The sequence below is a fragment of the Somniosus microcephalus genome, chromosome 27, assembly GCF_052327205.1.
Source record: "Somniosus microcephalus isolate GS21.2 chromosome 27, FLI_Smic_1.0, whole genome shotgun sequence".
Classification (NCBI taxonomy): Eukaryota; Metazoa; Chordata; class Chondrichthyes; order Squaliformes; family Somniosidae; genus Somniosus; species Somniosus microcephalus.
Genome location: NC_141013.1, coordinates 28923964 through 28947549, shown reverse-complemented (window position 1 = coordinate 28947549; position 23586 = coordinate 28923964). Strand labels below are relative to the sequence as shown.

Below are 23586 nucleotides of genomic sequence, written 5' to 3'. Positions count from 1 at the left end.
AATAGCTGACAAAATATCAGCAGTTAAATGTTTAAAAATTTCCTTCCAATGTCCTATCGGAAAATACATTTGGTGTCAAAGAAAAATGACCTTGATATATTTTGTTTAAAGCAATGGTTCTTCATTCATAAAATCTTGTTTTCACAAAAAACTGGAACATTTGGAAAGTTTCACTTTCTCAAAATTGATGCAAGTTCTCCTGTGAAAAATACAAAGGGTTCAGATTGAATTGCACAGTCCAGGAGAATAATGTACAGTGACTTATTCGCCAGTGTCAAAAGCCTATGGAGTTCCCTTGTTTACACTGCAGTGTGAAACGCTACTTAACTGTCCAATAATGCGAATAATATTTACTGTGCTCATTGCAAGGTCACTGTGTGTTGAGTTGAACATTTGGAGGACTAGATTAGCAGTGGAATAAAATGCAGCAAAATTACAGTTTTCTCATTTATTCTGAGATTAACTTGTATCAGGAAATTATTCTGGTCCTGTACCTATCTCACTGCTTTATAATATCCAGCATGACAACATTATTTTATTATAAATGATGCACCACGAGATTGAAAATGTCCAACAATGAGGGTTAAAATCTTTTACTTTAAAAAAAATGTTTGGTACAGAATCATTCACCACAGTTCCACAGAGACACAATTCTAATAAATCTAGAATCTGGAAATTAAAAAGAAATGAAAATGACAGAAACACACAAGTCTGTCAGCATCTACAAAGAGAAAAGGTAAGTTAATGTTTCAGATGAAAACCCTTCATTATGAAGAAAGAATCAGAACTGAACTAGTTTTCATGGGAGAAAAGAATGAGGCAAGACATAATCCATGTTCTTAAAATGCTGGGAAGACAAATTACACAGGTGTAAGCATTTATTTAACTTGGGATGTGAGGGCAGAACCAAGGGGGTAAAATTGATCTTCACCAGCAATACAAAACAGGCTCATAGCAAATCGTATATAGTGTGACATGAATCAGTCATTCATGAAAGAAAGACTTATGAATTAATACTGAGCGGCCTGCGGGTGGCGCTGTCCGGGGAGATTATAAATACTCGGGCACGGGCCCAGCTTGCGCAGGACATTCTTAACAGAAACTAGTGAAGGACACAACTAGACCTCCATGTTGTAAAACAGTTGATTAAAGCTTTGTTTAATGCTTAGCCCAAGTGCCTAGTAGTTTTCTTACATCATAGTGTGTGAAAGGAACAGGTTGAATGCTCTTTCTTTATTTCCCTTTATAATGTTTTTCCCCCTGTATGGCTCTAAACAACATGTCATACTTATGAGCAAGTTGGTGTGCAGTACCTAAACCAACAAATACTGGCCACAATTTCTGTTTGTTAAAATTACATTTCAGATTTTATTTCGCTCTCTGCTTTTTAATGGGTCAAAGTAATAGACCTGTGAACCAACTTCAGAATCAGGAAACATGGGAGAACTTCAGAATCAGAGGACACAATGGCGAACTTCAGAATCAGGGGACACAATGGCGAACTTCAGAATCAGGGGACACAATGGCGAACTTCAGAATCAGGGAACACAATGGCGAACTTCAGAATCAGGGGACACAAGGGGAGAACTTCAGAATCAGGGGACACAAGGGGAGAACTTCAGAATCAGGGGACACAATGGCGAACTTCAGAATCAGGGAACACAATGGCGAACTTCAGAATCAAGGGACACAATGGCGAACTTCAGAATCAGGGGACACAAGGGGGGAACTTCAGAATCAGGGGACACAGTAGGTGTGCCAGTACACATCAGTTGTCTAATAACAATGAACTCAAAAGTACAATAGCGACGGTTGATCTTTTTAGCAGGCGATGCACACGCTACACATGCCTAACCAAGCCAGCTTGTCACCATGGCAATGTGCAATGCCTTTGAATGCACATACAGAAAAGCAGGAAAGGAGCCTCAATCATCCCAAGGAGAAGCTTAAAAGTTTTTTTTAAATCTAAAAATAATGCAGTTTTGCAAAAGGTCTTTCGGCTGCAAGCTGCAATTTTCTGTTTGAATGTTCTTAAACAGAATTATTTTTTATCAAGTGTGTGCCATTCTGCAGTCAATACAAATCTGACGATTCTAGGTGAGGAAGTGTCTTACTTGCCTCGCCCGATGAACCTTCTCTGCAAAGTGAACTGTTCTCACTTACCTTTTTGCACCCTAAATGTTCATAGACCACATGTTAGTACTTTGACTTTGACGTGAATTATCAGTAGCTATGACTGATGTTTATCACCATTCCTAAAAATAGACACGTATGCAGTGTTCCACGACTACATAGTTTCAGCAAACAGTTTATGTTTATTATATCAGCCATTGTTTCATTGTGTGTCTTCCTTTCCACCGCCCCGCCCCCCCACCCCCACCACCCTCCTCTTTAAACAACTTTTTGTTGTTACCTATTTCCTGGAGCCATAAGACAATATTTTAATTCATTTACCTTGAATACAGGAAATCGATGGGTGGATCATTGGAAAAAGCTCAACGGCTATAACTCTGCTTGAAATGGAAAATTACTCAATCCTCCCCCTACCCAGCCCCCCACTGTAGTCAGACCTAGAAAGGCCAACTCAACAGGGAAAACAGGAAGACACAAACTCCCCACTGTCTGGCCAAAAATGACTTAAAAAAAATGCAAGCTGCTTGTCCACCACCAGGAGATCGGATACCCAACACAGGCCAGCCCAGACTCTCCTCTGTCTCCAGACACCTGCCACAAACCCAATCCATACATGGCAGCTGTTGATGTTTCTGTCATTGCCATTTACACTTCATCTAGAGTCATCTTTTGTTTCTTAACTTGTCCCATTACCATCTCCCTTTTGCCTTGCATCATCATCCCTTTTGTCTCTTAATCTCTCCTGCCTTCCATCCTATCACAGACCTTCCCTTTTGTTCTTTCCTCCCCTCCCCCCTTTCCCTGCTTAAAAACCTGTTACATCTCCAACTTTTTCCAGTTCTGCCGAAGGGTCATCAACCTGAGACTTTAACTCTGTTTCTCTCTCCACAGATGCTGCCTGACCTGCTGAGTATTTCCAGCATTTTCTGTTTTTATTCCATACATAAAGCTGTCCATCTGTACACATCCACCTATATTTCTGTTTGTAGGTACCATGGTGCTGTTTGAACCTACACGTACCATGAATCATCTAGTGCTCCCCTATAATTTCCTGCTGCATATTTATTTCAAAAAATTTGCAGAGTTAGCACAGACTAATGTTACTCTCTACATTTGCAAGCAAGTACATGAGTAACACTTAGTGCCTTCTGAAGTGGCCCAGCAAGCCATTGAGTTGTCAAAATAATAGAAGGAGGTCCAACCACTACCAGGAAAACCGTTGTCAGGCAATGAGTGCAGCCTTACCAACATTGCCTACATCCCGAGAACAATTACATTTAAAAATGTGTATCCTATATGATTTGTTTCATTTACGAGTACAGTATTAACACCTTCTAGACTACAAAAGAGTCCTGTGTAACACAATGGCCCGTATTTTCCGATGCCTACGGTTGTGTACGAGCTGTGTACACACCCGTAGGGACCTCGCACGTGCTGGTTTCAGGCATGCCAAGTGCATGCGCTAAAAACCGGCATTTCCGATCTGCCAAGGCCCTCTGCAGAACCTCCACCCGCTGAAATCACTTAAAAATCTTACGCCTGGTAAAAGCAAGTGTAAGGCCAGCATAAGAGTTGTAAAAAGTTTTTAAAAAAATTGGTTTTCACTCATTTATAATTTAAATACTTTTAAAAAAGGTAACTTTATTTTTAGCCCCGTAAAAAACTTTAATTATTTTTTTCAAAAAATTAAATTTTTGTTTAAAATATTTAATTTAATGTAATTTTAACTCATTTTAAAAATGTGATTTTTTAAAAACATTTATTTAATGTTGTAGTGTCTTTTTTCAGTGATCCCCATTCATACTTTTGACAGATCTGTCTGTCAAAAGTATGAAGGGGGATTCCCTTCTCCCATTGGCTCACCTGGCCCACGTGATCCTAGGGACCTTGGCGAACCGCCTGCGCCCTTGGGATACCTGGGCCCTGCGTGCGCGCATCAGGAGAGGCCCAGGAGCTGAAGTGTCCGGACCTCAGGAGCCCTCAGGTAAGGACGTAGATTTTTTCCCGATAGGAGGCCTCCGCACACAGGAAGCCTCCGATCAGAAATTACGGGCCAATATAACTCATGTTTCAGCTGTTAACTGCTGATCACAGTTGTAACTCAATGCAGTACCATTATAGCCCTTAAGAGCAGCCACTCTTTGTATAGGCAGCTCAGAATGAAGTCATGCTTGAACAGTGCAATAGGTTTCCTAAAACCATTATTAATTATTAACCACAATTGGTAATCAAAGTACTTTAAGTACTGAATGCATCAAAGTGGAATTACAATAATATTGAATAAGTAAATATGTTGAACAGTTAAAGCAATTGACCTTCAATGGGACAGCACAGTACTGGGTGTGGAATTTTTAATAGTGGGGAAAAAAAATGTTTTTTTCAGCCAACACCTAGTTACATGACAATATTTGTATGTAAGAGATAGGAAGGATAGATTACCTCAGGATATAATAAATACATTGGCACAAATTGAATCAATATAAGATCTGTAGTATAACTGGCCTACAAGTAATGGATTCAGTACTTGAGCATTTTGTTCACAAATAATAATTCCTTAAATAAATTGAAGTCATTGCATTGTTTCATTTTGTGAAAAAGGTGAAACCCATTTAATTCAGATAGAACATTTTGATCAACTGTAAGATTAGAAGAATTAAATAATTATCTTTTCATTTTTGACGAAGGTGTCAGCGGTGGCTCAGTTGGTAGCACACTCACTTCTGGGTCAGAAGGTTGTGGGTTCAAGTCCCACTCCCGGAACTTGAGCACATAAAGCTAGGCTGACACTCCAGTGCAGTGCTGAGGGAGTGCTGCACTGTCAGATGAGACGTTAAACCAAGGCCCTGTCTGCCTCCTCAGGTGGACGTAAAAGATCCCATGGCACTATTTTGAAGAAGAGCAGGGGAGTTATCCCCGGTGTCCTGGGTAATATTTATCCCTCAATCAACATTACAAAAACAGATTATCTGGTCATTATCACATTGCTGTTTGTGGGAGCTTGCTGTGTGCAAATTGGCTGCCGCGTTTCCCACATTACAACAGTGACTACACTTCAAAAAGTACTTCATTGGTTGTAAAGCACTTTGAGATGTCCAGTGGTCGTGAAAGGCGCTATATAAATGCAAGTCCTTCTTTTTCCTCACTAATTTTCTCCCTGCATTTCTCTCCTTGCGGCAGATGGAGTTCAATGTGGGGAGGTAGGAAGTCATCCACTTTGGATCCGAGAAAGATAAATCGGAACATTTTCTTAATGGTGAGAGACTAGGAACTGTGGAGAAGCAAAGGGATTTGGGTGTCCATGTACACAAATCACTAACAACTACTGCACGGGTACAAAAATGAATCAAAAAGGCTGATGGGATGTTGGCCATTATCTGAAGGGGGTTGGAATACAAAAGTGAGGGAGTTATGCTTCAGTTATACAGAGCCTTGGTCTGATTCCATCTGGAGTGTTGTGTTCAGTACTGAGCACTGCACCTGGGGGAGGATATATTGGCCTTGGAGGGTATAAGGCGCAGATTCACCAGAATGGTACCAGGACATCAAGGGTTACATTTTGAGGGCCGGTTGCATAACCTTGGCATGTATTCCCCTAAGTTTAGAAGGGTTAAAAGTGATCTAATTGAGATCTTTAAAATGATAAAAAAAGGATTTGCTAGGATAGATATAGGGAAACCATTTCCTCTGGTGGGGAAATCCAGAACAAGAGGGCATAATTGTAAATTAGAGCTCAGCTATTTAGGAGTGTAATCAAGAAGCACTTTTTCACACAAAGGGTAGTAGAAATATGGAACTCACTCCCCCAAAATCTTAGCATCATACAGCACAGAGGGAGGCCATTCGGCCCATCGTGCCTGTGCTGGCTCTTTGAACGAGCTCTCCAATTAGTCCCACTCTCCTGCTTTTTCCCCATAGTCCTGCAATTTTTTTCCCCTTCAAGTATATTCCCCATCAAAAGGCTGTGTCAATTGAAATTTTCAAGACTGAGATCGACAGATTCTTGCTACATAAGGGTATCAAAAAATATGGATCAAAGGAAAGTAAATGGAGTGGAGGTACAGAATAACCACGATCTACTAGAATGGTGGACCAGGCTCGAGGGGCTGAATGGACTACTCTTGTTCCTATGTTCCTTGCTGGGGTACAGTTCCATTTACCTTTCAAAAAGACTAATGGACATTCACTGTTTGTGTGTCAGAAGTGAGAAAATAGAATCAAACCTGAAAGTGAACACATTTTCTTTTTAGTTTCGCTTTGAAATGAAATGAAAACAAAAAGGTATCCATCACTTTTTGGTAATTACAATAGCAAAATCTCTCCAGACGTCTCTCCCTCTCAACCTGCACGTTTCAAAAACTTTGCTGACAAGAAAAGGCAGGAAGTGCCCGCCTTTAAATAGCGCTCCCCCAGCCCCTTCCCGACTTGAAAACGTTCCCCTCTATTTGGTACGATAGCAAAATACTGCAGATGTTGGAAATCCAAACGCAGATTGGGTGACCGCTTTGCAGCACACCTCCGTTCAGTCCGTAAGGGTGACCCCGAGCTTCCGGCCGCCTGTCATTTTAATTCACCGCTCCATTCCCACTCGGACCTCACCGTCCTTGGCCTCTTGTATTGTTCCACAGAAGCTCAACGTAAACTCGAGGAACAGCACCTCATCTTCCGATTAGGCACTCTGCAGCCTTCTGGACTCAATATCGAGTTCAACAATTTCAGATCATAACCTCGGCCCCTATTTCATTTTTCTTGTAATTTTTCCACTCCTTTCCCCCCCCCCCCCTTTCCTTTTGTTTCTCTCTCACACCTGGCAGCGATCTTTTGCTTGCCAGTACACTTTACACCTAATCTCAGCCTATTACCATCTCCTCTAGCTCTTTTGTTTCTTTCACTTCTTTTGTCCGATCGCAGCCCTGCCTTCGATCTATTTTCTTTTCTTTCCAGTTTTGAAGAAGGGTTCGACCCGAAACGTCAACTCAAATTTCTCTCCACGGACGTTGCCTGACCTGCTGAGTTTTTCCAGCATTTTCTGTTGTTATTTCCCCTCTATTTGGTTATTGTTTTCTAACACTTTTTAAATGACCACACACCAGACACCATTCCCTAGTTGGAAGGACAAGGAAGCAATTTGTTCCCAAGCCTCTGTCAGTGCTACTCCATTACCAAGCGCTGACTCGCCGATGAACGTTCCCTTCTCCCTGTCAGGAATTCCTTACCTTCACCCGTTTCACGTTTAATTGTGCTCCCGTCCAGGGCTTTCAACTTGATGTGCGATGGAGAAGGCCCACTTTGGTTGAAATTTCCCCAGCTGGTAGAGTGAGAGTATCTCCTGTTGGGCAGCCAGAGGTGCTCTGTTGGGAATGGGACCTGTGGAATCGCCAAACCCACATCTGTGGACGCCAGACGATGTAGTACAGAGAGTAAAATCTAACTTGAAAGTCTCAATGATATGCTATGGACTAGTTTACACAGCCAATATACATTAATCATGTATGTGTCTATATACATAAAGAAAGAAGGACTTCCATTTATATAGCGCCTTTCACAACCTGCACAGGAGACCTTATCCTCCCCCAGGGTATTCAGGGAGCAATTCTCCTATATCCATTTGTCCGAGGATCAGTGTTTCCGCATGCTGCGCTTCAGCAAGGAGGTGGTCATTCCGGAGACTTGAGCAGAAAAATCTTGGCTGACACTGCAGTGCAGTACTGAGGGAGTGCTGCACTGTTGGAGGTGCCGTCTTTCGGATGAGAAGTTAAACTGAGGGCCCTGTCTGCTCTCTAAGGTAGATGTAAAAGATGCCATGACACTATTTCGAAGAAGAGCAAGGCCAATACTAGCCAATATTTGTCCCTCAATCAACATCACTAAAACAGATTATCTGGTCATTATCACAATGCTGTTTGTGAGAGCTTGCTGTGCCATGTTTCCTACATTACAACAGTGACTACACTTCAAAAAGTACTTCATTAGCTGTAAAGTGCTTTGGGACGTCCTGAGGCTGTGAAAGGTGCTATATAAATGCAAGTCTTGCCTTTCTTTTTACTTGCAGTCCTAAAGCAAAGTGAAATAACACCCATGAAAGTGAAAGCTACAAGAAGCAGCAAGCTGCTGATGAATGAGAATGAGGAGTCTGTAATCGTGTTCAACCGTGAAACTCTTGCGCATTGTTGCTCTGTGCAAGAGTCAACATACAAAGAGCATCCTGTATAAACACAATTTGGGAATGGCAGTTCAGAAGCGTTAGCATTCATGTTTAGAACTGTTTTGATTTTCAAACCCAGGAACTTCAGCAAGTCACAACAACTAAAGGGTAAAAATTGTTTTTCACTTTCTCCTGACACAGTGGAATCTTCCCTCAAATTATCCTGTTCAAACAGCAATCTCTCACGTTACAATTTCGATGTACTTTTGTGGTACACTCGTCCTCCAAGGATTTTTGTGATTTCGTTCACCATAATTGTGAGATATGTTACACTTAAACTTCACTATACATCGCTAGAACTATCAGTCAAGGTTGGCTCTCAATCACAGGGACAATCAGGAGTATAACTGAGGTGTCCTACAACTATTTTTTTTTAATTCACACTTCAAAGACCGCTTTCATGTGCAGCAATTCAGTGTGCGTCGAATTCTGCACTGTCCACCATTTATAGTTCTATCTTTCTTCAGAAACTCTGTAAATTTTCAAACTCTGACAAATATGCATGTAGCTTCCCAATCCATTGGTGTCATAACTAAATATTCTGATGTTAAAGTGGTCCACTCCAGTTTTCATGGCGAGTAGCTGTTCAATTTTCTTTCTGTTGTAACGTGTATAGAAGAAATCTGAGCATTAATCTGGTATTTTTAATTTCATAAGCAGTAGTTTAATATATTTTATATAGATTAATAGAAGCTAGTGGCTCAAGTCACTGCTTGACTAATGTCTATGGAACTTCTACTGAATGTCCTTATTTTAGTTTTGTTTTCAGAATTAATTATTGAGTTTGAGAGAGTGAGGTATCAGGACAGGTTAAATTGTTTCTCCAAAGTCTGAACCCGATAGCTGTTTTCCTATGAGTGTTTGTAATCCATGAAGTATGGACCTCTGATACAGGTATAGTTCAAGTGTTAGTCTCTAAGATTGAGACTGCCTGACATTATTAGCTTGCTTCTCTTCTATACGCCCATCTGTCGCCAACTCTCCACAATCCAACTCTCGCCCAGTCTTGGCCCCATATCACTCAATAGCTTTGTTCCATCTTCTCCCCAGCCCTAGCCAGGCTCATTTCCTCCGTAATTCATCAATCTCCTCCTGATCCAGCTCCTGAACACACAGCCACTTTTCCTTGGCCTCAATCTTTCTGACAGCATGAATAGCTTTCTTTACACAAGTACTATTCCCTCCTCTTTCAAAACTACCCTCATTGTGCCCCCTTCTTAAAAGCACTCTTCTGTCCTCACCAACTACTGGCCCAACTCAAATCTCCTTTTTGTCTCTAATGCCCTTAAACATATCATCACCATTTAGCTCCATGCTCACCTCTGCCAGTATTCCCTGTTTGGGCCCCTTAAGTTCACGTTCCATCCTGCCAGCAGTACTGAGACCACCTTGGTCAAAGTCACCATTGACATCCTTTGTGACTATGACTGTGGAATGTTAACCTTTCATGCCTTCCTCAAATGCATTTGCTGGAATTGACACTCCCATCCTTCTCCGCAGCCACTCCTCCATAGTTCACCTGCATGGCACCCCCCCACAAGGTTCCATCCTTGCCCCTTATTTGTTGCCTTTTGGAGATGTTACATGTATGGGGATAGCTTCCATACATATACTGGCCACATCAAGCTGTACATTAGCAACACCAATTTCAACTCAGTAGCCACCACAGGAGTTGTCAGATTGCTTTTGACATCATGCCATGGATGAGCCGGAACTTTCTCCAACTGAATACTGACAAGCCTAAAGCCATCCTGTTCACCAAAGACTCCATGCCCTTGCCCCCAACCTCATCATCCTTCCAAACAATGGTCGGCAATCTCAATTTTCTATTAAACCCTGAAGGGAGATTCAAGCCTCACATCTTATCCATCATCAAGACTGATTCTTTCATCCCCATAACATTGCTCGCCTCCATCCTTACTTCACACCTCCACTGAAACACCCATCAACACCGTTGTTACCTCTAGGCTCCACTTTTCTAATGATCTCCTTGTTGGCCCCAAGCTCCACTCTACATAAACTCCAAATAATTCAAAATTGTGCTGTTCACATCCTGTTTCACACTAGGTGCTTCTGACCTATCAGCCCTCATTGACCCCCACTGACTCCCATCCCCCAACATATTTAATTGAAAATTCTCATCCACATTTACAAATCCTTCCATGGCTTTGCCCCATCCTACAGTTACAATTACACCACATGCCTTCATCTTCCGTGCTAGTTGCTCCTCGCCTGATTCAATCTCCAGGTACTTGGACATGATTATAGGACCAACCGACACATCAGTTAATTCCACAGTAATGAATAAAATTAAAGGACCCGGTGACTGCTTTTGCTGTAGAGCGGAATCATATTCCTTTGTTTACTATTTATACTTGCAATTGTAATCTGTAGAGACCGGATTTTTTTCTTACATAGACTTACAACAACAACAGCTTGTATTTATATAGCGCCTTTAACGTAGTAAAACGTCCCAAGACGCTTCACAGGAGTATTATAAGACAAAAAATTTGACACTGAGTCACATAAGGATAAATTAGGGCAGGTGACCAAAAGCTTGGTCAAAGAGGTAGGTTTTATTGAGCGTCTTAAAGGAGGAAAGGCAGGTAGCGAGGTGGAGAGGTTTAGGCCGGGAATTCTACAGCTTAGGGCCTAGGCAACAGAAGGCACGGCCACCAATGGTTGAGCGATTATAATCAGGGATGCTCAAGAGGGCAGAATTAGAGGAGCGCAGATATCTCGAGGGGGGGGGGGGGGCGGGTGGGGCTGAAGCAGATTACAGAGATAGGGAGGGGTGAGGCCATGGAGGGATTTGAAAACAAGGATGAGAATTTTGCAGCCCTAGAATATAATATAACCTGTTCAAACTTCCACTCCAACCCTCAGCATTGCCATTTTTACATTGCATACTTCGTTTGGTATTCTTTTGTGGAATGTATAGTGTTCTGTTATATGTCCCCTACTATTATTTATTACAATCTGTAATCCATCTCTCAATTATTCATGCTTACACTCTATAACCTCCATTTCTCTATATCCTACTTTTGGTTTACTGTAGATTGATTTGTACTGTTTTAAGATTGTTCTGTGTTATAGTCCTGTAGAAATCTGGACTATTTATAATATAAAAATTAACCACCGTTCAAAAAGATTATAAAATAGGGCATTGAGTCCTACTGCCAGATGAAGCAGGACTATTTTGCTTATTTAGGGCAGATAACTACTATAAAAGGTGAGACCATAGGGCTGATTTTCCATTTACATGGTGCCCGCTGGTCGTAAATATTTGCAAATGGTGGCAAGTTGACCATAATTTTCAGTCCACTGATTTCAAAGGACAGAGAATCATGGGTAGAGCACGCGATCTGCACATTCAGCAACCGAGGCTCCCAGATAGTGGGTCCTTGAGCATTGAGTGATTTGTAGATGTACATTTGACAGACCCGTCTTTCTGTTTTCAGATCATAAGAACCTCTCTCTCTCTCGATATATATATATGTATATAGGGCCAAAATTTGCGGTGGGTATGACGGCGTACTGTCAGAGTACGTCATCGTGCCGCCTTTGAAATGGACCGCAAGATCAGGATTTCCGCTTGCGCTAATTCCTGAACTTGCGATCTGTCAAGTTACGACTTGACAGATGATCCGCACCAATGGGGAAATCCTCATTGCTGGTGTAGAGTTGGGCTAATTGCCCACCAACTGACCAGCAATCATGTATGAAAATTTTACAGCTGATGCAAACAGGCACAGGGGCTGTTTGCATCAGCGTAAGGGGATACCTCAAAAGATTCAAAGCATTGTTCGGCATGTTTTAACGTCATTTTCATCTCGGATCGTTTGGTTATCTAGGAGGGAAAGAGTGCTATTGTATTTTTTCCCCCATTGCATTCCATAAAATGTCTGAGATTTTGTACAGAAGTTTGTGGCTAATGCAAAGGGACTATTATTAATGCAAAGGGACCATTATTAAATAAGAGGCGGTCAGAGCCATACGTGAATACGTTCTCTGCAGTCGGACTGTTTAATTTTCTGTGATCTGAGTGCTTCTGTTTGAGGTGTTTGAATAGATCCCCATTCATAACTCAACTTCGTTAATTAAACATACACAAAGTACACATGTTACTAAAATGTATTGTAAAGATGTTTATGCACATTTAAATCCTGGAAGGCTCTAATAATGAGGGTTTAAATTAATGTATGTTTAATTAACGAAGTTGAATTATGAATGGGGATAGCGATCTATGATGATTGGAGCACCGGCCCACGTGATCCCAGGTACGCTTTCACACACGCTGCACCCCTGGGATCCGTTATGTTGCCATTATGTTGCGCCCGCAGTGTCAAACAGCAAGTTCATGAAGGAGGGTCCCCATCAGATAAGTTCGTCTTCTATTCGGATGCCGGCGGTGTGCTCTGTAGGTACGCCACCAACCGTAAAATCTGCCCCATTATGTTTGCCTGTATGTAACAAGTTTAAAAGTGTCTTCTGTGACTGATTCTGGGAGAGCTGTTTGTGTTTTTCTGAATGATACAGGTCAGGCATGATCTAACTGGATTATGGAACAGGCTCGAGGGGCTGAATGGCCTACTCCTGTTTCTGTATTCCGAATGGAAGAGGTGTGAAGTACAAATGGGGTTGTCCAGCTCTCTTGCCCATGTCTATTTAAATAGTGTAACTTTGGTTTCTTTTCTTTATGATATTTGTAATTATATTTGGGGAGATATGTATATCTGTGAACTAGCAGGCCTCAAGGTTCAGGTAGTGGTGTACTTCAGTTCCTAATGGGTCAGAATGGATGCAAATCTCATCAAAATGGTCATGAGCTCATCGCACACAGTTTTTCAGACTTAATTGTTCATAGCTTCAGGTGATTTGGGTTTATGCAGGAGTACCAACTAGAGGTGGGAGCAGAAAATTGCAGGCTAGGTGAAAATAGAAGGGATGCAGATAATTGAAGAGAAGTGGCAAAATACGGGGACAAAAATTCTCACAGCTATTGGAAAGTCTTAGCACCATCCCTGCAGCTCAGCATGCCGGGAAGGAAGTGGAGGCTGCATCTGACCATTATTTGTCATTAGGTTTGCCAATGGGCTGCCTTCAGGCATCCTTGCAGCAGATGGCCCAGTTTTGCATTTTGATCTGAACCCCGTGAGAAAAATTCCTTAAAGGCTTGCATTTATATAGCGCCTTTCATGACCACCGGACGTCTCAAAGCGCTTTACAGCCAATGAAGTGGAGTCACTGTAGTAATGTAGGAAACGCAGCAGCTAATTTGCACACAGCAAGCTTCCACAACAATGTGATAATGACCAGATAATCTGTTTTTGTTATGTTGGTTGAGGGATATGTATTGGTCAGGATACCAGGGATAAGTCCCCTGCTCTTCAAACTAGTGCCATGGGATCTTTTACATCCACCTGAGAGAGCAGACGGTGCCTCGGTTTAACATCTCATCTGAAAGACAGTACCGCACTCCCTCAGCACTGCAGTGTCAGCCTAGCTTTATGAACCCACAACCTTCATGACTCAGAAGCAAGTGTGCTACCCACTGAGCCACAGCTGACACATAATAGGATATACTTTCTTTCATGCAATACTACTAAAATTAGTGTACTGTGGCCAGCGATGCTGGCTGAAGGTTAAGAAAACTTCTTGTTAATCTCACTGCCACCTTAGCAACACTGGGTGCCAAGAACATAGCAATGTTGCTAAGGTGTTAATAAAGGGAAACAGTTGGATGTTATTTCCTGTCAATAGCTACTGATTCGAATACACCCCAGAATATGGGCAGACATATTCAATGTCTGCTGTCTCATCCAGCAGGAAATCTTTGAGGGGGCAGTCAACACCAACAGCTGGTGGAATGGCTTTCTTGCCTGTCTTCTGCCCCCAACCGCCTCATTACTACCAAAAATCGGGGCCTGGCAGGTCAGAAAATATGCTCTCCAAGGCCTGTTGCAGAGAATGTTGGATGGCATTTTTGAAAACATAGGGCAAATTATTAACTGTATGGTAATTAAGCATAGTTGCAGCAGAGCCATTAGAATGTTATTTTCTACTTTCTCCTCATGGTAATTCACGATCAACCACCCAGGAGCATATAACACACAATAATGCAAATTAAACTGCTTAACAAGCAGAATGAACCCATTTGACCTTTGTTAATGAGGAGCACTTAGTTTCCACTGACAGTAAATATAGAAACATCGTGTGTAACCTAACATTAACGGATAACCCATATCTTAGTCAGCAGGAGCTTCATACATTAAAGGACAAATTCAAGAGAATGATGGGATCTAACAAATGTATCTAATCAGTTCTTCCAGATATCAGAGGGATTCTGATATACAGGAAACTCTTTGGTATCCGACACCGACGAGATCGGCGTGTTGCCGGTTGATCATAAATTCCGGATGACGGAGAGGGTTATCTACCGAGGCTATTTTTAACAAAGAAAAATAAAAAAAATCAAGAAATGTGCAGTATATAGTAATTGGGTACTCACCTACAGAATGTTGTGTTAAATGATGGTGGAAGATGCTTGATTAAGTACAGTACTGCCAGTTGAGGGTAATGCAATGCAATGACTACCAGCAGCGTGGGAGACACACAGTACCCCTGTAAAATGGCGGATCAGAAGAGACTACCGGCAGCGTGGGAGAGTCACACTCCTGTTACAGGGGTATTGAGGTGTTCCGATTTCCGACAGCGCCAAGAAGCCGAGTAGTGGCAGTTTGGAGAACTACCCCCACTGACTAACTCGGCCACCGCGGGAGACTCGGACTCGGCAACATTGCCGGTTATTGAGGTGTTGTTTTCAGCGTGAGAATTTTGCCAGTTAATAGAGAATTCCCTATATTTAGGTGCCATTTAAACAAGAGTTTCCTTTATATGGGAAATCTCTGCTTGAAATTGGCTCTGCTCAGGATCCTTGTCCCTCGCAGTCCAGGTCCACTCTCCTTGTGGATGTGAGGATGTCAGCTTCAGAGTAATGGGCTGTGCATCGTCCAGAAGGGTATGTTTTTCAGTAGCTTACTTGTGAATAAAAACTAGCTGTCATACAATCAGTATTTATTAATCAGCAGGCCAGCACTATCATTGCAATGTTTCCAGATTGTTATGGCATTGTTTAGTTTTGGACAGTAGATAGTGAGGAAGGCCATACAAGCCCACAAGATAATTACAGATGAGGAAGACCATTTGGCCCATTCTAGTCCATTTATCCAAGACTGGCCAAAAGGTCCAACCATTACAGCATCAAATTGGTTCTTAAATCTATCGTATGCTGATGAGTCATTGTGTGAAGAATAACTTCCTAAATTTGCCATTTACTAATTTGTCAGCTGTGGCTCAGTGGGTAGCACTCTCGCTCTTATCTTCTGAGTCAGAAGGTTGAGGGTTCAAGTCCCACTCCAGAGACCAGAGCACAAAATCGAGGCTGACACTCCAGTGCAGTACTGAGGGAGTGCTGCACTGTCGGGCGTGCCGTCTTTCAGATGAGACGTTAAACCGAGGCCCTGTCTGTTCGCTCAGGTGGACGTAAAAGATCCCATGGCACTATTTTGAAAAACAGCTGGGGAGTTATCCCCGGTGTCCTGATCAATATTTCTCTCTGAACCAATAGCACTAAAACCCGATTATCCGGTCATTGCCTCATTTCTGCTGTGGGACCTTGCTGTGCGCAAATTGGCTGCCGAGTTTCCAACAGTGACTACACTTCAAAAGTACGTGATTGGCTGTAAAGCACTTTGGGATGTTTTGAGCTTGTGAAAGGTGCTATATAAATACAAGTCTTTCTTTTTGCTTTCTATTTGAACCTGTGGCCATTCTCCTACATTCACAATTTAAGTAACCTTTTCCATACCATTTACTGTCTTATATACCTCTATAAGATCATCTCTCAGATGCCTCCTTTCAAGGCTGAAAAATCATAGAATCATAGAATCATAGAATCTTACAGCGCAGAAGGAGGCCATTCGGCCCATCGTGCCTGTGCTGGGTCTTTGAAAGAGCTACCCAATCAGTCGTACTCCTCTGCTCTTTTCCCATAGCCCTGCAAAATGTTCCTTTTCAAGTATATATCCACTTCCCTTTTGAAAGTTATTATTGAATCTGCTTCCAACACACTAGTTCGGTTAACATATTATGGACACCAGCAGCACATTGGTCCAGAATTTCCTGAAAAGTTTCAGTGTAACTATGGCGTAAGAGGGGAGTTGTGCCATTTGTTTCGAGGAAATCCACGTGTAGCTTGGGTTACACCGGAACATTCCTACTTTCAAGTTTCCTCAACCATTTGGGCCACCTCAAGTTACGCCAACTGAAGCTATATGAACTAGGGGCCATAAATCCAAGGTAGTCACGAATAAATCCAACAGGGAGTTCAGGAGAAACCTTATACTCAGATAGTGGTTAGAATGTGGAACTCGCTACCACAAGGAATAGTCGAGGTGAATAACAGAGATGCATTTAAGGGGAAGCTCAATACTGACATGAGGGAGAAAGGAATAGAAGGATATGTTGATGGGGTTAGATGAAGAGGGGTGGGAGGAGGTTCATGTGGAGCAGAAACACCGGCATAGACCTGTTGGGCTGAATGGCCTGTTTCTGTGCTGTAAATACTTTGTAACCACATTTAGCTCATTAACATAGCTCTGCTGAACGAGCATAAATTTAGACTGAAAATTTAGACGCCATTTCTTGTGTTTTATAGTTTATTTTAGCGATTTAAAAAAAAAATTCTCCTTACTGCAATCTGCAACGTGTTTCCTATATCTTTGAATGATTTTTGTTAATAGCATCAGAATCTGTTACATTAAAAAGAGAAAAGCTTCCATAATTGCATTTTGTAAACAGGCTGTGCTTAATGTGCAGAAATTATGGTTTGACGGTTTCAAACCTTAATTTTCATAACATCATAAGATAAAGAGGGACTTAAGGAAATGGCACATGTTACATGCTTCCCTCAGGCCCTGGTTGGTTTTTTATGCTCCAGCGTATGCTAATAAGATTCTCAGGAAATTTCCATGTAAATTGCCGTCAGCAAGATCGGAAACCAGCGTAAATTTCACCACAAAGCGGATTGAGGAAATTCCGGGCCATTGAGTTGGATATTAAATACATATTTAATGCTTATACCGCTGGACCCTCCTCACAATGGTGATTAATGCTCAGTTAGTCTACAGGTTGATGACAGAGCCAACCTACTTAGCTCACTGTGTCTGGCCACTCTGTAAAGAAATGAGGCAAGTACGTAATCTCACCATGCAGCTGATGTGAACCAATCGACGCATCAACACATTTTCAGTGCCCAAACCCTTTGTAACACTCCCTGTCTCCAGATATGGAACAGAGCGCTGCAAGGGAGCCAGCTCCTCCTCGCTAGGAATAATTTCTCTTTATGATTTCTATGTGTAATCGGAGACAGCCTTATCCTTTGTGAGTTGGCTATGTGGAGGATCTTGTGCTGTTCTCTTTTACACTGTGTCACGCCATTCGGATGTTTGATGTATGGTGACAGACAAGTTCAGCTCCTTCATTTCTTCAGATTCTTCCTAGGCATCTTCCTCTTCAGATACATGGATGGCCCCTTTCCAAGGTTGAGCTATGGGTGGGGATGTTGATGAATAGTTGAGCGCTAATCTGCCATAACAACATTTGCACCCTACAAACTGGAATTGTAAACCACGTCATAGCATTTGCAAAGTAACTTTGGAAAGTAACTATTCAGACATTCAGTTTACTACTTCTGCTTAGCACTTGTGATTACCATTGGGTGTGTATTTAACATCCCGCTTGGTGGACACCAGCACATTTTAAAATTTAAGGAGAATTAATTGCTTCTGTGTGTTAGAGCTAATGCACATGCTAATTGCATTAGTGCTAGTGGAACAAGGTACACCGAATGGCCTGAGGCATACAAAGGCAGCATATGTAATACAGGGGAGACTGAGATAAATCCACAGAATGGCAAGAAGTGAGTGGAAAACTCTGGTGACCAAGTGTCACACTTGTTGCAAACAGCCCCACTTGGGTGCCTAAGGCATGTGTTACCATTGCTGTGAAAGCCATTAGTTATGCGGCTATGATACAGCATAGCTACACTTCGGGAAGTCAAAGCTGAAGAGTTGGAGCACAAAATCCAGTTAAAATGTGCGGACTCTACATTGCAAATCATAATATATCCAGGTCAACATGTTATTAACAGGATAACGACAACAACTTGCATTTATATAATGCCTTTAACGCAGTAAATCGTCCCAAAGTGCTTTACAGGAGCATTATCAGGCAAAATTTGACACTGAGCCACATAAAGAGACTTTAGGACAGGTGATCAAAAGCTTGGTCAAAGAGGTAATTTAAGGAACCTCTTAACGGCGGAGCGAGAGATAGCAAGGCGAAGAGGTTTAGGGAGGGAATTCCAGAGCTTAGGGCCCAGGCAGCTAAAGGCACTGGAAATCGGGATTCACAAGAGGCCAGAACAGATCTCGGAGGGTTGTGAGGCTGGAAGAGGTTACAGAGCTAGGGAGGGGCGAGGCCATGGAGAGTTTTGAACGCAAGGAGGAGAATTTTAAATTCGAGGCATTGCCGGACCAGCAGCCAATTTAGGTCGGGGTGGTGGGTGGACAGGACTTGTTACGAGTTAGGATACGGGCAGCAGAGCTTTGAATGAGCAGAAGTTTACGGAGGGTGGAATGTGGGAGGTCGGCCAAGGGAAGCATTGGAATAATCGAGTCTAGCCATAACAAAAGCATGGATGAGGGTTTCAGCAGCAGATGGGCTGTGGCAGGAGCATATTACTGGAGGCGGAAGGAGGCAGACTTAGTGATGGGAGAGGATATGGGGTCGGAAGCTCAGCTCAGGGTCAAATAGGAGGCTGAAACCTACTACACCTTGTGACATTCAAACAACTATTAGCATGGCACGAGTCGATTTAACTTTTCCATTTAATACAGGCTTTCAAGTTGTGGCTTAAAATGTATGCCTTGAGCATCAGGTGTATTTATAGATTGTGATGGATCTGAACTGAGCACGGCACTTGGCTGCTACTTGTCTGCTTCATCAGTTTTCTATTACTTACATTGCAAAATGGGAACAAGTTTATGAATATCATGAACATATTAGTTGTGCTTAAGAGACCTCCCCAACAATGACAGAAACCATTTAACTGCACAGGAAATAAATGCAGAAAAGTCTGGCAGCACCTGCAAAGAGAAAAGTAGGTCACCCATTTTGGATAAAGGCCTTTCATCAGAATGATAAAGGGATCCTATCTAAAACATTTACTTACGTTTCTCTATTTTCAGATGTTGCTGGGCCTGCTGTGGGGTTCCAGCCTTTTCTGCTTTTATTTCAGATTGCCCGCCTTTGAAGATTTTGTTTTCTTTTAAACGTTTCATTGAATTTCCTGTGAATGAGGGTGTCATCATTTTCACTCCTAACACGCACCTCCTACTGAGACCGGGGCGGTGTTAACCCTACTCGCTCAGCAGGAACCTGGCGGGTGGGCAGTTAAAACCGCCCTGGCTCTTACCTGTCTGAAAGCCGCCACGATCGCAACATCTGCAATTTCAACCTGCTCTCCTGAGCGGGCAACAAGGAGCCAACAGGGCCCTTCTTCACATATGCAAGTTGCGGCCCGATGACATAATTGAGACTCGACTGTAATTATAACTCGAGGCAGGACTGAAAAATTACTCACTTGCTCCATGGGTTTATGTGTTTTTAGCTGTTGTGAACTATATGAAAGGGCAATTTGGAGTAAATACAGTAAACTCTTTCGTATCCGGCACCGACGGGACCGGGATGGTGCCGGTTGATGAAAAATTACGGATAACAGAGAGGTAGGCAATTTTTAACACAAAAAAAATAAAAACCACTGACTAACTCGGCCACCGTGGGAAACTCGGACTCGGAAAAACGAAAAATGGATGGATTCGGCAAGATTGCCGGTTATCTATTTTGCCGGTTATTAAAGAATTCTGGATGATGAAGTGCCGTTTAAACAAGAGTTTACTGTATTTCTTTCTTTTTTACAAGTATAATAAACAGAATGGTTGCCCTTATGGGCTTGAGCTACTGTGGGGCTTTCTGGGTAGATCAGGTTTCTCACGCTCATCCTATTAGGACAAAAAGCACTGGCCGATACGCATTACACTGGAGGGCTAGCTAAACGTGTACAAGTTTGAGGACATGGATATCAGCTTAACAAGTGGCTCAGCACCATTAGGCAAGTGTGTTTTGACTGGTTCCCTGTTTGTTAATTCAAGTGTATCAGAAAAGATCTGCCAACGCAGGAACGTTTGAAAATTCAATGCAAGGAACATTTTTGTTTTCAAGACAAACGCACAAAGCAAAACTCCAAATGAGCGCGTCATGGCAACAAACGACATAGTTTAACCGCGTGGAGAAGCATAATTTGCAAAAGAAAACCTTTGTTGGAATAACTTAGGCTGGATCTGCTCCAATTTGAATTGTTAACAGAATAAACAAGCTTATTCCATCAATAACTGTCAGCTTTGATAACCTTTGAAAAAGCATTTCATATCCATAATTACTGAGTACAAATGTTGTCTGGATTGCTGGAGTTACAAATGTTCTGTTGCCTAAAGTGATGGGCCATTTGTCATTTTTAAATGATTCGAATGTGGTAGTACTGTACTCATTAGTTCTGATGTGAAAGAAAAATGCAAATTTGCTCCAGGAAGAAGAATAAAGAGATTAAACAAGCATGTGTAATGCCTTAGATTGAGATGCATCACCTTCTGCTGCAAGAACTGAAACAGCTTTGAAATGTGACGAGTCTGCAGTGCACCTACTCAGGAGAAGTGGACCATCATCCAGAATGTGCTATTCAGGTAAAACAGTGAGACAATGAGATATTCAGATACAACAGTGATTAATGTTGAGTTGGTCAATAACATAAGAACATAAGAAATAGGAGCAGGAGTAGGCCAATCGGCCCCTCGAGCCTGCTCCGCCATTCAATAAGATCATGGCTGATCTGATCCTAACCACCAATCCACTATCACAGAACCATCTCCTGAATCTAACAGAATTAGACACACGAAATAGGAGCAGGATCAGGCTACACGGCCCCTGGGCCCGCTCCGCTACCCACAGGGCCATGACTGATCCGAACCTAGACTCATGTCCAAATTCCTGCCCGCTCCCCGTAACCCTTAATTCCCTTTACTTCTAGGAAACTGTCTATTTCTGTTTTAAATTTATGTAATGATGTAGCTTCTACAGCTTTTTGGGGCAGCATATTCCATGGACCTACCACCCTCTGAGTGAAGTAGTTCCTCCTCATCTCAGTTTTGAAAGAGCAGCCCCTTATTCTAAGACTATGCCCCCTAGTTCTAGTTTCACCCATCATCGGGAACATCTTCCCCGCATCCACCCGATCCAACCCCTTCACAATCTTATATGTTTCAATAAGATCGCCTCTCATTCTTCTGAACTCCAATGAGTAGAGTCCCAATCTACTCAACCTCTCCTCATATGTCCATCCCCTCATCCCCGGGATTAACCGAGTGAACCTTCTTTGTACTGACTCAAGAATATTTTGTTTCAATGACTTTTGGTCAATCGCAATATTATTGATGGATGAAAGCAGAGGTGAGGTTTCACATTGCTTCCATGTTCATTTGGTTATATTGCTCTACACTGTACTTAGAGATGGTGTAATGCAGTGATCACTCACCCTCAGTGAGTTCCTGATGATAGCATTGTCACTATGGCGATGCAGCACCCGGAACATAGGAATTGCTGGTCAAAAAAGGACCAAGGCCCATCTAGTTTGGCTTCTACCATCCTGGTAGTCACATGTTACAATGATAATGGAGTTGTTGACCAATCATGGCAATCAATTTCTGTCAATTAGTCTACAACAGCCCCAGATTCCTGTCTCTCTTGATTTAGGTGCAGAGTTCAGTTTGCCTATTTGCGGCCCGCACGGTTTCAGAATAAAATCATAAAACTTTGTGAGGCAATGCTTTTTAAATGAGTACTTTTCAATTAAATGATAAAAGACAAGAATTACATCTCCTTGGTGACATATCCCCTGAGCTCAACAGCATCAAATGAAATTTTACCTGGGGTGACTGCACAAAAACCTCCCTGTATTTGTTACCCATTCAGTATTAGTGATAAGAGGCTTGTGCTGAGGATTGTTAGAAGAAGTTGGAGTACTTTGGACAGGTTACTAGAAGACCAGTCAACACAATGTCAAGGGATGATATCAAAGCAGGAGAAAGGTAGACCTCTGCTCTACACTTCTTTTAAAAAGAAATGTGGAAAACAAAGCTTATCTATGGCATGACACGATTTGTGGCAAGATCCTGTGGGAAAAATTGTGCCTAAACCTAATGGGCCTAGAATTCCAATTGGGCTTTGGGCCGAACTGGGGCAGATCACCTGAATTGGGACTGGAAAATTTTCAAAAGGCCTTTGATAAGGTACTGCATAGTAGGCTCATGACTAGGGTCAGAACATGTGGAGTCAGGGGACAAGTAGCAGAATGAATAGCAAGCTGTCTACAAAACAGAAAATAGAGAGTAGGGGTTAAAGGTAGCTACTCAGACTGGCAAAAGGTGGGAAGTGGTGTTCCACAAGGATCGATGCTGGGCCCACCCTTGTTCACCATTTACATAAATGATTTGGACTCGGGAATCAGAAGTACAATTTCAAAATTTGCATAGGACACCAAATTGGGGGGTGTAATTAATACAGAGGAGGATATTAATCAACTTGCAGAATGGGCTGTAATTGGCAATTTAACTTCAATATAGAAAATTGTGAGGTGGTACATTTTGGTAGGAAGAATAAGGAGGCCACATGCTCCTTTGAAAATAAATGTCTAAATGGTGTAGAGGAGTAGAGGGATCTGGGGGTAGAGATGCACAAATCACTAAAGTAGCAACGCAGGTTAATAAGGCCATTAAAAAAAGTAAACAAAGCACTGGGGCTCATTTCTTGAGGGATAGAATTGAAAAGCAGAGAAGTTATGTTAAACTTGTATAGAATCTTGATTAGACCACACTTGGAGTACGATGAACAGTTCTGGTCTCCATATTATAAAAAGGATATAGAGGCAAAAAATTTTACGATGATGACAGCAGAACTGAGAGGTTATACCTATCAGGAAAGATTGAACAGGCTGAGGCTCTCTTTAGAAAAGAGGGGTGACCTGATAGAGGTCTTCAAGATTATGAAAGGGTTTGCTAGGGCAGACGTAGAGAAGA

The 23586-nt window shown here is 42.2% G+C and overlaps 1 long non-coding RNA gene across 1 annotated transcript in view; it reads left to right on the top strand.

Moving 5' to 3' along the window:
- Positions 1 to 4010: 4010 nt before the first annotated feature.
- The window catches only part of LOC147100103 (uncharacterized), a 180103-nt gene continuing 160527 nt past the window's right edge, over positions 4011 to 23586 (top strand). The window contains exons 1-2 of the long non-coding RNA XR_015073832.1: positions 4011 to 4117; positions 21088 to 21198. This is a non-coding gene — a long non-coding RNA (uncharacterized LOC147100103). The remainder of the gene's footprint in view (positions 4118 to 21087; positions 21199 to 23586) is intronic.